We start from the raw sequence: 12,500 nt of genomic DNA on the forward strand, positions 1-12,500 counted from the left end.
GGTTCAAAGGAACACTGCGGTATTAGGAGGGTTAAAAGCGACACAGAAAGAACTAAAAGACGACTTGATAGCGACGAAGAGGGAATGTCAGATGGTACGTGAGGGACTGACAACGAGGTTGGACGAGGTGACAGAGGTAATGGAGACGAAGGACCGGCAGGTGAGGACGCACATGGAAACGGTCAAGGTACCCTTGGAGGACGAGCTTGAGGAGACGTACCGGGAAATAAAAGAGGTGAAGCAGAAATTAGAAGAAGTGGAAGAAGGGGTGAGCGCAATTAAGAAGCGACGGAGAGGGGATAAGAAAGAGATAAAAGAGGAAGTAAAAGAATTGGTCCAAAGTCTGTGTTCAGATCGTGATGATGTGCTCATTAACCGGATGAGGGATTCGCAGGTGATGGAGGAGAAGCGAAAAGGAAGAGGACCCGGTGTAAGTGGTGACCAATATGGTCGTGCGTATGATGCGCCAGGTGATTTAAGAAGCTTGGGGGTCGAGATGGACCCGGGTGTTCGTGAGAGGCCGTTGGTGAAGTGTGCGACAGGTCTGGTGTGCGAAAAAGGAGGTGTGCGAGAAAGTCCGACTCTGGGGTGTGTGAGGAAAAAGTGCGTGCCAAGGAGTGAGGGTGCTGGCGAGAGTGAGTCGGTCGTAGCGCGTGTGCGAGGGAGCACATGGAAGCGCGTAGTGAGGAGTGTTACGGAGGGTGTAAAGGGAGAATGCACGCCTGTGGTGAGTGTTACAGAGGATGTAACGGGAGAGGGTGTGCGAGAAAGATGTGTGACGGACAGGTGCATGGGGAAAGAGTGCGCTGTCAAGAGTAAGGGTGAGTGCGCTGTCAAGAGTGGAGGTGAGAGTAGTAAGAGTGACACGGAGCGTGAGTTGGTTGTGACAGGTGAGAAAGGAAGCACACCTGGAATGGTAGAGCGTGTGTGGGAATGCATGCTGGAATTGGTCGTGAGGCACGTGGTTGGGTGTGCGAGTGAGGGCACACCTGTGATTGTCACAGAGGATGTGACCGAGGAGGGGGCGCGAAGAGGTGTGTTGGTGAGGTGTGCGAGCGACGAATGTGTGCCAAAGTGTTCGGTGGTCAGGTGTGTGACCAAGTCTGTGAGTGGAATGAGTGTACCTGGGTGTGTAAGGAAAGGTACGAGGAGTATGGGAACAGCTGGAGGTATGAGCAAGCAAGGGGTAGCGTATGCATGTAAGCATCCAGGTGAGGCATCGACGGTAACCGGGTTAGCGGTTAGAACGACTTATAGACGAATCGGGCCCTCGGTGCGCGTCGGGCAGCTTCGCGTGCCGCGAGGACCAGCGGGGATCCGAACCACGGCGGTTTCGAAAGAACCGCCGTACGCGATCCACGCTGGGCCTCGCTTTGAACGGCCGCGTCCGTGCTCCACTAGGCGGTGCGGGCAGCCCGATAGGAAGGGTCGTCATGGCGACCACTTTTTGTTGAGGCATTCCGGCAGGTCGAGATCGGGCCATGGGATGGCTCCGTGCCGAGATGGTGCGTGGGACCTCGGCCCGGGTAAACCTCCTTCCCTGCACCGAATGCGGGACGTATCCAGCCGCTGGCACCAAACAACCCGCATTCATGGCTTGGCTGTACGAAGCCGGGCTTTGGACAGGAATTGGCGCACCGAGAGGCATTAGTGAGTAGACTGTGTGATGAGGTTAGTGTTTTGGACCCAAAATTAGAGAAAAACAAAATTTGATGATTGGCAAAGGATTGGCAGTAATGATTGGCAGATGATGAGTAGTGATTGGCAAATTTTTGATTTGTTGAAATTTGATGTGAAAAATTGGTAGTGGGAGATGCCCGATGTGGTGGGATGGCAACTCTGTCATCCCTCACAAACGTGGGGCAAATGCGCACTAGATTATGGGGTTTATGGCAGTGAAAACTAGCCCGGGTGGGTTAGGATATGGTGATAGGGATCTAGTGAAGATGACATTAGGTGACGTTAAGGTTAGATAGTGACTGATACCTGTAGTGGGGACGCAGGTAGATTAGAGTGGATGATAATGACGAGGGAGCGCAATAGTTTAAAGGGACGACTGGGAAGCGCAAGTTTCAGAGGGGAGTAGTTAGATGAGATGATGCTGTGTGAGAACTGGACAGGTGTGTGGAGCAGTGTATGAGTAGTGAGTGTTGTGGATCAGCGCGAATGCGCTTGGGGAGAGAAGGGTGCAGGTGGCACCAGGTGTGAGAGCACAGGTGTGCAAGTACAGGTGTGTGGAATACATGGAGTATTGGAGTAAGTGGTACGGAGTGGTGTGCATGGTGCGAAGGTGTGGATGGGGGAAGAGTGGACCCCTTTCACGAGTACCCGGGGCGGGTAGTGTAAGTGTTAGGTAGAGGGTATAGGTAAATTGTGGTTGGATATTGGCATTTGTGGTGCGGTTGCAGAATGGTATTGTGGATGGGTGCATTAGTGTGTGGAAATGGCTGGGCGTGTAGCCTGTTAGTGTGTGTAGTTGGTTTGGGCACTCCACCACTGTGAGGATGTCGGCCAGGTGAGGCCGCGGGTGGGCTCTGGGAGCCGTTAGTGTCAGTGGGTGCCTGAGGATCCCGGGTGTGGATCGGGCAGCCCGTGCCAGGGGGGGCACTGAGGGGGTGAGAGCCAGGAGAGGGCCTTCCCCAGTTAGTTAGGTTAGGGTGAGGAGCAGGTAAGCTCGGGTGGCAACTACAGTGGTGGAGGTGTGCAGGTGGGTAGACCTGCTGGGAGAGCTACACGTCACAGCCCGGAAATTGTGCGAGGGCACCGGGAGATGAATCGGGGGAGTGAGACCCCAAATTGAAAAGCACCACAGTTTGGGCAATGGGAATTGGTTTTTAGAACCCATAGTGTAAGAGGGCCAATGGTTTGGCAGGAGAAAGACCCCGGGTAATGTAAAGTTGTTAAAGTCATTTAGGAAATAGTTAGGATTGATGAACCTGTCGCACCATACGCAGCCACTTACCTGAGGTGATGATGATGACTCCACACCTGTGTTTTCTTTGTTCTGTGTGGCAGGAAATGAGAATTGCTGTGAGGATTGGTGAGACGCATCACGACGTGGATGAGACATTGGGGTGATTCCATCTCTCCCTCCTTAGGAGGGACTGATGATGAATTGGTGATGGCAAATTTGGATGTTGAATTGGAGATGGCAAATTTTGATGAGAGTTGGAAATGGCAAATTTGATTGGTTAGGAGGGAGAGAAGACGAATTTGGTTTATGGGAGGAACGGGGAAGACAGTAGGGACGTTGTGGATTTGTAAAGTAGATGTTTATGGGTAGTGTTGTGTTTTGTGGATACAGTAAGGGGTAAGGGAGGGGCAATGTAGGTTACCTGGTGGGGGGGGGGGGGCGTACGGTAGGAACGTACCTGTCTCACCTGGTTCCCATGTGCCCCCAGTGTGCATCACCTTGTATTGCGTGCACTTTTGCGCCCTTACCACCTTACCCACTTGTCTTCTTTTTTTGTCTCCCACCTCCGAGGATCTGGCTTTGGGGCAGAGAGAGAGGAGAGAGAGGTGCTGGCTCCGCAGTTGTGGGCCTGCACTTTCGCTGCTTGCGGCCGGGATCGATACACCATATGGACCGCAATTTTTGTGGCCGCCCACCATGGACCGCAGTCTTTTGCGGCCAAGCACCACCCGTCGATGGACCTATGGGTCAACGTGGCACCTATGCCATACAGGTGAACCACTTTTAGTTGGCCCCCTGACGGCCACAATACAGAAATGGATGCGGTTGGCGCCTTTCTTTATTTTTGAAAGAAGCCAGAAGGCCAAGTGCACTTCAGGAAGGCAAGACCAGCGGCAGAACATCGGCCGGCTGCGACACCACCGGTGACGTTGAACACTTTATTGGTGCACCGGATGGTGCTGACTGTACATGAATGGGGTGGTGCTTTTGGTGCTTTTGGTGCTTGGATGGGGTGCTCTGCACATTATTAAAGGCCGTAGGGCCACAGGGCACTCGTGGGTTGGTGTATCGATGCTGGCATGCGTGCTCTCTCTATGCATAACATCTGCATGTGTTCCTCAAAGAACAGGTCCTGGATCGTAGTGTAAATATCAGTGTAGTCTTGTATAAATGATGCTCCCTACCGGCTGTATGTTTAGTTTGAGGATTCTTTCCGCGATTCGGTTATCCTGTGGGTGTGTTTCTGTGAGGAGAAGGGTGCAACGTCGCAGGGGGACATATTTACTCATTTGTGGACATCTGTAAAACTGTCGCACTCAGGGTTGAGTTAATAGTAGAGGGAACTACATCTGAGTGCCACACTAACGTAGGTAAAAATTTATCGGGTCGGGACGCCCCGAGGTAGAGAGGGGTGCAATGTTGCGGATATGGCATTTGGCCTCCATCCATATCCGCTTGTAAATATTCCCCTATTTCCCCAATACTCCCCAACTATCCCCAATCCCCCATTCCCTAGTCCCATTGTCTGTAAACAACACTCTGTAGCCCCGACCTACCCCTTTTTCCCCCATTAAATGTCGCACCCAGGTTCACCGCATCTCACGTAGACAACTATAGGACATCTTGCTAGTTATTCTTAGTCTATGTCAGTTAAGGACTCGTTTCCATTAATTCTGACTCTTCGTTGCACCAGAATGTGATTGTATGGCACCATTAGTAAGTTTAGGACCTCCCAATACCTCCCCGCATCTCTTCCTCATGGAACAACAACACCAACAACAACAACAGCGGCGGCGGCGCGGGGAGTGTGCGTCCTCACTCCGGCTTGGTTAGCCGCCATTGAACATGTGCTCCGACGGGGTTACCACGCAGGGGCTCACTGTCAGCTCCTCGTCAAGGGCGGAGCCCGGTAACCCCCCGCACCCAATAAGAAGCGGCGGACCGATTCCATCTGGGGCGGAGCTAACGAGCCGAGGGCGTGTCACTCCCCGCTGGACATGCGCAGGAAGACGGAGGTGACGTCAGATGCGCCTCAGCTTGGAGAGAAAAGGACGCCACCTCCAGCGCGACGATACCTCCCCGCATCTCTAGACCGGACCGGGTCGATTCTGCCCCTGAGCCAAGGTGCACCTTGAGCTATCGACTGCCTGCCCTTCCTTGCCATCAATCCCTGTGTGAGTCAGTCTTGTCCCGTTTGTCTGTGGTCTGTCGGGTATAAGGTAAGACTGTGTCTAAGTGCCCATCTTGCTGTGCTTTACCTCTTGCCGTGTAATCTAACCGTAGTGCATAACCAATATTATATCCTCCTCTGGAGGTCTTGAGAACTGTACCCCTTGTGTCGTGTCATTTAACCCAGCCGTTGTGTCCTTTCCTTCATTGATCTAGCGTAGCGCGATTCGGCCAACGTTCGAGTGTAATCGGGTAAACTGTGCGAACACGGCGGCCATTCCACTCGGCCCATCATAACATCTAAGTCGTGTCCGTAACTATATATATATATAATATATATATATATATATATAATATATATATATATATATATATATATATATATATATATATATTAAATATATATATATATATATATATATATATATACACAGACTTGGCATTTAATATGGAATTTTTTTTTTTTCTTGACTTGGGTTTACTTTCTTTACTCAGTGTATCAATCTAGTGAGTTTCTTTTACACTTTGGTGATTTATTTGTTGAAAGAACCATGTCACTGATTGTCTGTCGCAGCAAGAAGTCAACAACAGGATTATATCACAGGTGGCGTGGCAAAATGTACGGACAGGTGCATTTGATGATTGGCTTCACAGTCGGGTATACAAGGGTTGTTGCGTTCTGTATTAGTGGAAAACAACTGCTGCACGTCTCCAAAAGTTATTGCCGCTTCCTCTGGAGATGGAGGTGTCAAAGATCCTGAAACGAAATGCTCAGAGGGGTGTCCCTACTCCAATACCGAGGCCAGGACGTCCCCGCAGAACCACAAGGAGGGATGATCGCCAGCTGCACCGGTTAGTCCGCAATGGCCGTACCAAGTCAGATAATCGGCTTAGGGCTGAGTGTCAGCAACTGACAAATGTGCCTGTATCCAGAAGGCTAGTCAACCAACGACTGGTTCAAGCAGGCTATCGTGCCAGGCGTCCCTTGAGAAAGCCACGCCTGACCAGACACCACCAGCGCCGATTGCAGTGGGCCAGAGAGCACCGTCAATGGCAGCCAGGACACTGGAATCACGTGATCTTCAGTGGCGAGTCTAGATTTCTGATCTATCGTCAAGATGGTCGCGTCCAAGTGTGCAGACAAGTGCATGAAGCCTACAACAAAGATTGTATAGTGCCAAGAGTCCAAGCTGGAGGTGGTGGGGTGACCGTTTGGGCTGCTTTTCATGCAGGGGGCAAAACTGACCTGGTTGTTCTGAATGGAAACCTGAACCAGTTCAAGCACAGGGCCATTCTGGAAGAAACATTGCTTCCATTTGCTCGTGCAGCCTTTCGAGGAAACTTTGTCTTCCAAGATGACAATGCACGGCCTCATCGTGCTCGCATGATCCAACACTTTCTTGCTGACCATGGTGTAGAGCATATGGAGTGGCCTGCCATGTCCCCGGATATGAATCCGATAGAGAACTTGTGGGCAGAATTAACGCGTCAAATCGACCACTTGGACCAGCAGCCGACCTCTGTGCGTGAATTGCAGCAGGCGATTGTCACTGCATGGCAAGCGAATCCTGTCGAAACCTTGGCAAATCTCGTGAACAGCATGCCTCAACGTGTACGTGCTCTCCTGAATGCTCGTGGGGGTTACATGAAGTACTGAACTGTAATTTTACTGTCCGTAATCCCAGTCGTAATTTAACTTTTGTTTTTGTTAAAAAAAAATTTGGCCAATGTGCAAAATAAAGAGATACTTCTGGAAAACGTACAGAAGTTTAACACAGTACTGTCCATGAATTGAGTTCGATATCAGTTTACATCACTTTCAAGGATCAATTTATTTGTTTCGAAATGTCAAATGTGGTTTTTGTTTCTTTTAACGGTCACATTAACAAAATCTAGAATAATTTCAACATAATTCCAATGAACTTTTGGTTCTAAGACATCTTGAAAAGTAAGTTCACCCCCACAAAAAAAATATTCCATATTAAATGCCAAGTCTGTATATATATATATATATATACATATATATATATACATATCTATATATATAATGTAGCTAATAAAAGTGAAGCTTATACTTTAGTGATAAATATTTGATTAAATCTGCATAATGGATTCTAGGAATTGTGTGTTTGCTGTGCTTAGAAATAAGGCTAACATTGATCATCTATGCAAGGAAAGAGATACAATGTTTGAAAGGGTATTGAAATATACAAAAGGCGAATGGAGCTGTTTTCATCAGACAAGAACATATAGAGTCTCCGGGAGGTGCCATGCTGGGAAAAACATCATGTCTGCACTTTTTCACCTTAAGTTGCTTATCCTCGATGGTCGGAGGTGTAATGTTAAACAGATGCTTTACCAAGTCCATGGCACCAGCCTGTCTGCAAAACCCCTGACCTTTCCATTCCTCAGTCTGACTCCTGAGACAGCAGGAGATTCCTTTTGTTCCCAAACTTACGATAAAAAGGAACTGCATTCAACCACTCACTCGAAGATTGGCTGGACACGTTGTGTTGAATCTGTGATTGTATACGTCGGTATAGTATTGTTAAATTTTGTTGTAATCCTTGTTGTATTCGAGTGAATCTTCTCCGGAGAATTAAATCTTAAAAATTGTTCTTGGTGTGTAGACGTTCAATCGATACACCTTCGACCGTACACCTTCAACACAGTGTTAAGATAGCTAAACATGGCATTTTTCCAAGGCTGCGTCTAATAACAAAAGTAATGACAATATTAATTATAATAGCATAATATTAATGTTATTACAAACAATACTATTACTAATAATATCTCCTTTCCCCAAAAGGGTTTTCCTCCTTGGACAAACGCCGTTTTAATGTGTATAAATACATTATCGTGGGACAAGCCTATACCAGAAGTAAAAAATATTTTAAACCACAAACATGTATGATTACCTTTTGAACCAGTCGCTACTGCTGTTTAACACAACTGAAAGGGAGGAAACCCAACGTTCTTCAGACATTGTATGCTTATCACGTCTCCCCACCCCTCCACCGCCAAACACACTAACGGTCCCGAGCCAAGATCTACTCTCATCTATACACCCCACAGAGGATAATAACATGACCCTTCCTGCTGCTCCCGCAGGGTGGCGGAACATCTCACTGTTGAGTGTTATTAATTGAATTATCCTGTGAGTATTATACCTGCACAAATGTAACAAAATTGTATAGATTGGGCAGAAATCACATCATCCAAAGATTTATTTGTTTTCATCTTTATAATGATCACAGGAAGAGACAAACGACACCATCACTATTTTGCAGCAAGCATGGGTTCATAAATAACGAATAAACATCATATTGCTCAAACGATTATGTTGCACCATTGTTACAATGGGCCAAAGGTTTGTAAAGCTAACAATATTAATGCCTAGATCAATAACAGTAATAATATTAAAGAATAACAATCGACAAAAAGGGAAGTTGTACATACTCGGTTTTATGTACCAATGAAAAATAATGTGCAGCGAATGAGTTGTATAACATGAAAATTGAAAGAAGAAGAGGAAGCTTTGTTTTCCCGAAGCTTCATTTCTTGCGAAATGCTTGAGAAAACTCTGCAAACAAAGACACCAAGTTTCAGTTTACTTGTCGCTTTACCAGAACTGAACGACATGAATAAAATGAAAAGCCTAAAGATTGTAAGCATTATAATGCACCATTAAAATCAATCTGTCCATCCTTGGAGGTGTCCATGTGTTTGAACACATTGTCTAAGTCCTCGTCATCAGATCCACAGGCTGTCTGCAGTGCTGCTTTCAGCTCTATAACAGAGACTTCTCCAGAGCCATCCTGAAGACAAAAACAGAGAGACTGAGAATTCAGGAAAAACATATTTCAAAAAGTTATGGACGAGTTATGAATAAACTTGGTGCATGAGTTGTGTAGGTGACAAGAACATGCCGATTCGATTTTGGTTCAGGTCTGAATCTAGATCCGGCCGAACAGTGGGATACAAAACATAAAGTGTTCACCTGGCGGAGGATTGCTCTCTACTGAGTTCCGTTCTAGTTTTCTATGCATTGAGACCTAGCTCTGAGGCAGAACTTTTTTTCCATAATTATTTCCCAACATTAACAGATGCAAGGCAACGAACTTGATATAAAGAAAATTACTAACACCATCCTTCATATTCCAATACACAGCTGAGCAGCTCTGCAGAGAGTAATTTAGAGCACATTAATTGCCAAACTCACTACATTATGGAGATTATCTTTCTCTAACCTTCTTTCCCTTCCTTCCATTACATCCCTCGTGAGCCGACTCATTTGGCATAAAAAATGGAAAGCTTTTTATTCTGGGAGGCCTTCAAATATTCCAGTTGCTTAGTGAAATTGAACACAGCTCCTCATATTCGATGTTCAATTAGATGTGCGAAGCATTTTCACCGAGTTCACAAAGAGAGCATCATGGTTCAAGAGAGAGTTTTACACATCATCGAGAGAGAGAGAGGGTGATGTTGGCCTCGTCGTGAAGACGAACCTCACAGAAGTTGTAAGTTAATATGCAGTTCGAGGCAAAAGTATACTGAGCATTTTGATTTTGAGCTTGTGGAAACCTGAGCACATCTTTAGAAAAGTCGTCATTATGTGATTGTCCATGAAGATCAACTTGGGTCATAAATGACCTGCAGGTTGGAGGTAATTTACCTAATCTTAGGTTCCATATGTAATTTCGTTTCGATTTTGTGGGGATTTGTAACCATTTACATTTCTGAAAAGTTTGAGAGTTTCTGATTCCGAAAATCAGTTTCCATTTGATTTGAAATTTTTTTGATTTCTAATTTGATTTGATTTGAAAAAAAAAAATTCAAATCAAATGGAAACATTGTTTTTTGGATTCAGAACCTCTCAAACTTTTCAAAAATGGAAATGGTTTCATATCTCCACAAAATCTGAACGAACCTTAAAATCCGGACATATGGAACCTATGTAGTTCACAGGTGAAGCCTGTCCATACTTTGTGGTTGATGTAGTATTCTGAGGGCTCCTTGCCAACAACAAATTTCTATACTCTCTCAAGAGTGTTAGGCAAGTCGTGAATGCTTCAAGGCTTGGATCGATCCTGGACATGTCACCACTCACAGGATGTGGGAATGTTCTATGAGCAATGTGATCGAACACACCGATGCAAAACAAGCCTTTCGCTATTCAACCACAAATAGAGAGGTAAACATGCTACTGATGAATCGGCAACACCAACAAATCTACCCTAACCTATACCTTTTCCCTATCGCTGTAATTCTGGTTAGGCCAAGCCGACCCAAATTTCAGGCCAGCAAAGATGATAGGAGTCATATTCTCTGCATTACACAATGGGGGACCGTCAATAAGATGTGAATAGAGAAACGGGATTAATCGGGTAATGGATTGAGAAACATGATGTAATAGGTGAATAAGGTTCGGATTGGTTTGGGTCATTGGTGTTAGAGTTAGGGTTAGGGTAGTGTGTTTTGGATTCCTACCCCCTTTTTTGAAATGGTACAATCCACAACTCCCCTTTTGTAATGGTACAATCCATACTTTGAATCGGGTGACGGGTGTTAACTTCAGGGACCCCTTTCATTTGCTGATGAATCTCTGATAGGAGTCATATTCTCTGCTGTTAGAAACTCAATAACTGAACGCTGCTTCTGCACGAACAACGTCGTGCTGCCTCCGCCATCTTGACTAACGGAGCGCTGAGACATCTAATGCTGGAATCACAAAACTACACACCCAGCAGCGGAAATAATTAATGTGCCGACTGTGCTTTGTTTCATTCGAATATCTTTACCTGTTTTGGAAAAAATAAACAGTTTTCAGCACTCCCTCGTATTTTAAGAAATCTTGGATTTTTCAAGCCTTTGAAAATCGAAACTACCAGTATCTGATTTGGCCTACCTTAAAGGCTTTGAGGCCTACTCCATATAAATATGCATTCATTTACTCAGCAGCAAATGAAAACAAAATTAAAATACTTATTTTGAATTATTTGTGGAGTTTATCATGTGGATCATGTTGGAAAACAAACATCTCATAAGGTAGTCTTCACAAGTCTGTATTTGTAATGTATCAGGTATGCCTACATAATGAAATGGAAAACCAAATACTACATTGGACTTATCAGAAGGAACACGAATGAGCAAAAAGCAAAGATGGAGTCATCAGAAGGAACCCGAATAAGCAAAGAGCAAAGATGAAGTCCTCGGGAGGAACCCGAATAAGCAAAGACCAAAGATGGAGTCATCAGGAGGAACCAGAATAAGCAAAAAGCAAAGATGGACTCATTAGGAGGAACCCGAATAAGCAAAGACCAAAGATGGAGTCATCAGGTGGAACCCGAATAAGCAAAGACCAAAGATGGAGTCATCAGGAGGAACCAGAATAAGCAAAAAGCAAAGATGGACTCATCAGGAGGAACCCGAATAAGCAAAGAGCAAAGATGGAGTCATCAGGAGGAACCAGAATAAGCAAAGACCAAAGATGGAGTCATCAGGAGGAACCCGAATAAGCAAAGAGCAAAGATGGAGTCATCAGGAGGAACCCGAATAAGCAAAGAGCAAAGATGGAGTCATCAGGAGGAACCAGAATAAGCAAAGACCAAAGATGGAGTCATCAGGAGGAACCCGAATAAGCAAAGAGCAAAGATGGAGTCATCAGGAGGAACCCGAATAAGCAAAGAGCAAAGATGGAGTCATCAGGAGGAACTCGAATAAGCAAAGAGCAAAGATGGAGTCATCAGGAGGAACCCGAATAAGCAAAGAGCAAAGATGGAGTCATCAGGAGGAACCCGAATAAGCAAAGATGGAGTCATCAGGAGGAACCAGAATAAGCAAAAAGCAAAGATGGAGTCATCAGGAGGAACCAGAATAAGCAAAAAGAAAAGATGGAGTCATCAGGAGGAACCAGAATAAGCAAAGATGGAGTCATCAGGAGGAACCCGAATAAGCAAAGAGCAAAGATGGAGTTATCAGGAGGAACCTGAATAAGCAAAGAGCAAAGATGGAGTCATCAGGAGGAACCCGAATTAGCAAAGAGCAAAGATGGAGTCATCAGGAGGAACCCGAATAAGCAAAGAGCAAAGATGGAGTCATCAGGAGGAACCCGAACAAACATGGAGTCATCAGAAGGAACCCGAATAAGCAAAGAGCAAAGATGGAGTCATCAGGAGGAACCAGAATAAGCAAAAAGCAAAGATGGAGTCATCAGGAGGAACCCGAATAAGCAAAGAGCAAAGATGGAGTCATCAGGAGGAACCCGAATAAGCAAAGAGCAAAGATGGAGTCATCAGGAGGAACCAGAATAAGCAAAGACCAAAGATGGAGTCATCAGGAGGAACCCAAATAAGCAAAGAGCAAAGATGGAGTCATCAGGAGGAACCCGAATAAGCAAAGAGCAAAGATGGAGTCA

The 12,500-nt window shown here is 45.7% G+C and overlaps 1 long non-coding RNA gene across 1 annotated transcript in view; it reads right to left on the bottom strand.

Annotated features, from left to right (window-relative positions):
- Positions 1–8,292: 8,292 nt before the first annotated feature.
- LOC137430594 (uncharacterized) overlaps positions 8,293–12,500 on the bottom strand; it is a 17,132-nt gene continuing 12,924 nt past the window's right edge. The window contains exons 4-5 of the long non-coding RNA XR_010985115.1: positions 8,769–8,901; positions 8,293–8,666 (exon numbers count right to left, since the gene is read on the bottom strand). This is a non-coding gene — a long non-coding RNA (uncharacterized LOC137430594). The remainder of the gene's footprint in view (positions 8,667–8,768; positions 8,902–12,500) is intronic.

This window comes from Myxine glutinosa, chromosome 7 (assembly GCF_964187855.1).
Source record: "Myxine glutinosa chromosome 7, kmMyxGlut1.1, whole genome shotgun sequence".
Lineage (NCBI taxonomy): Eukaryota > Metazoa > Chordata > Myxini > Myxiniformes > Myxinidae > Myxine > Myxine glutinosa.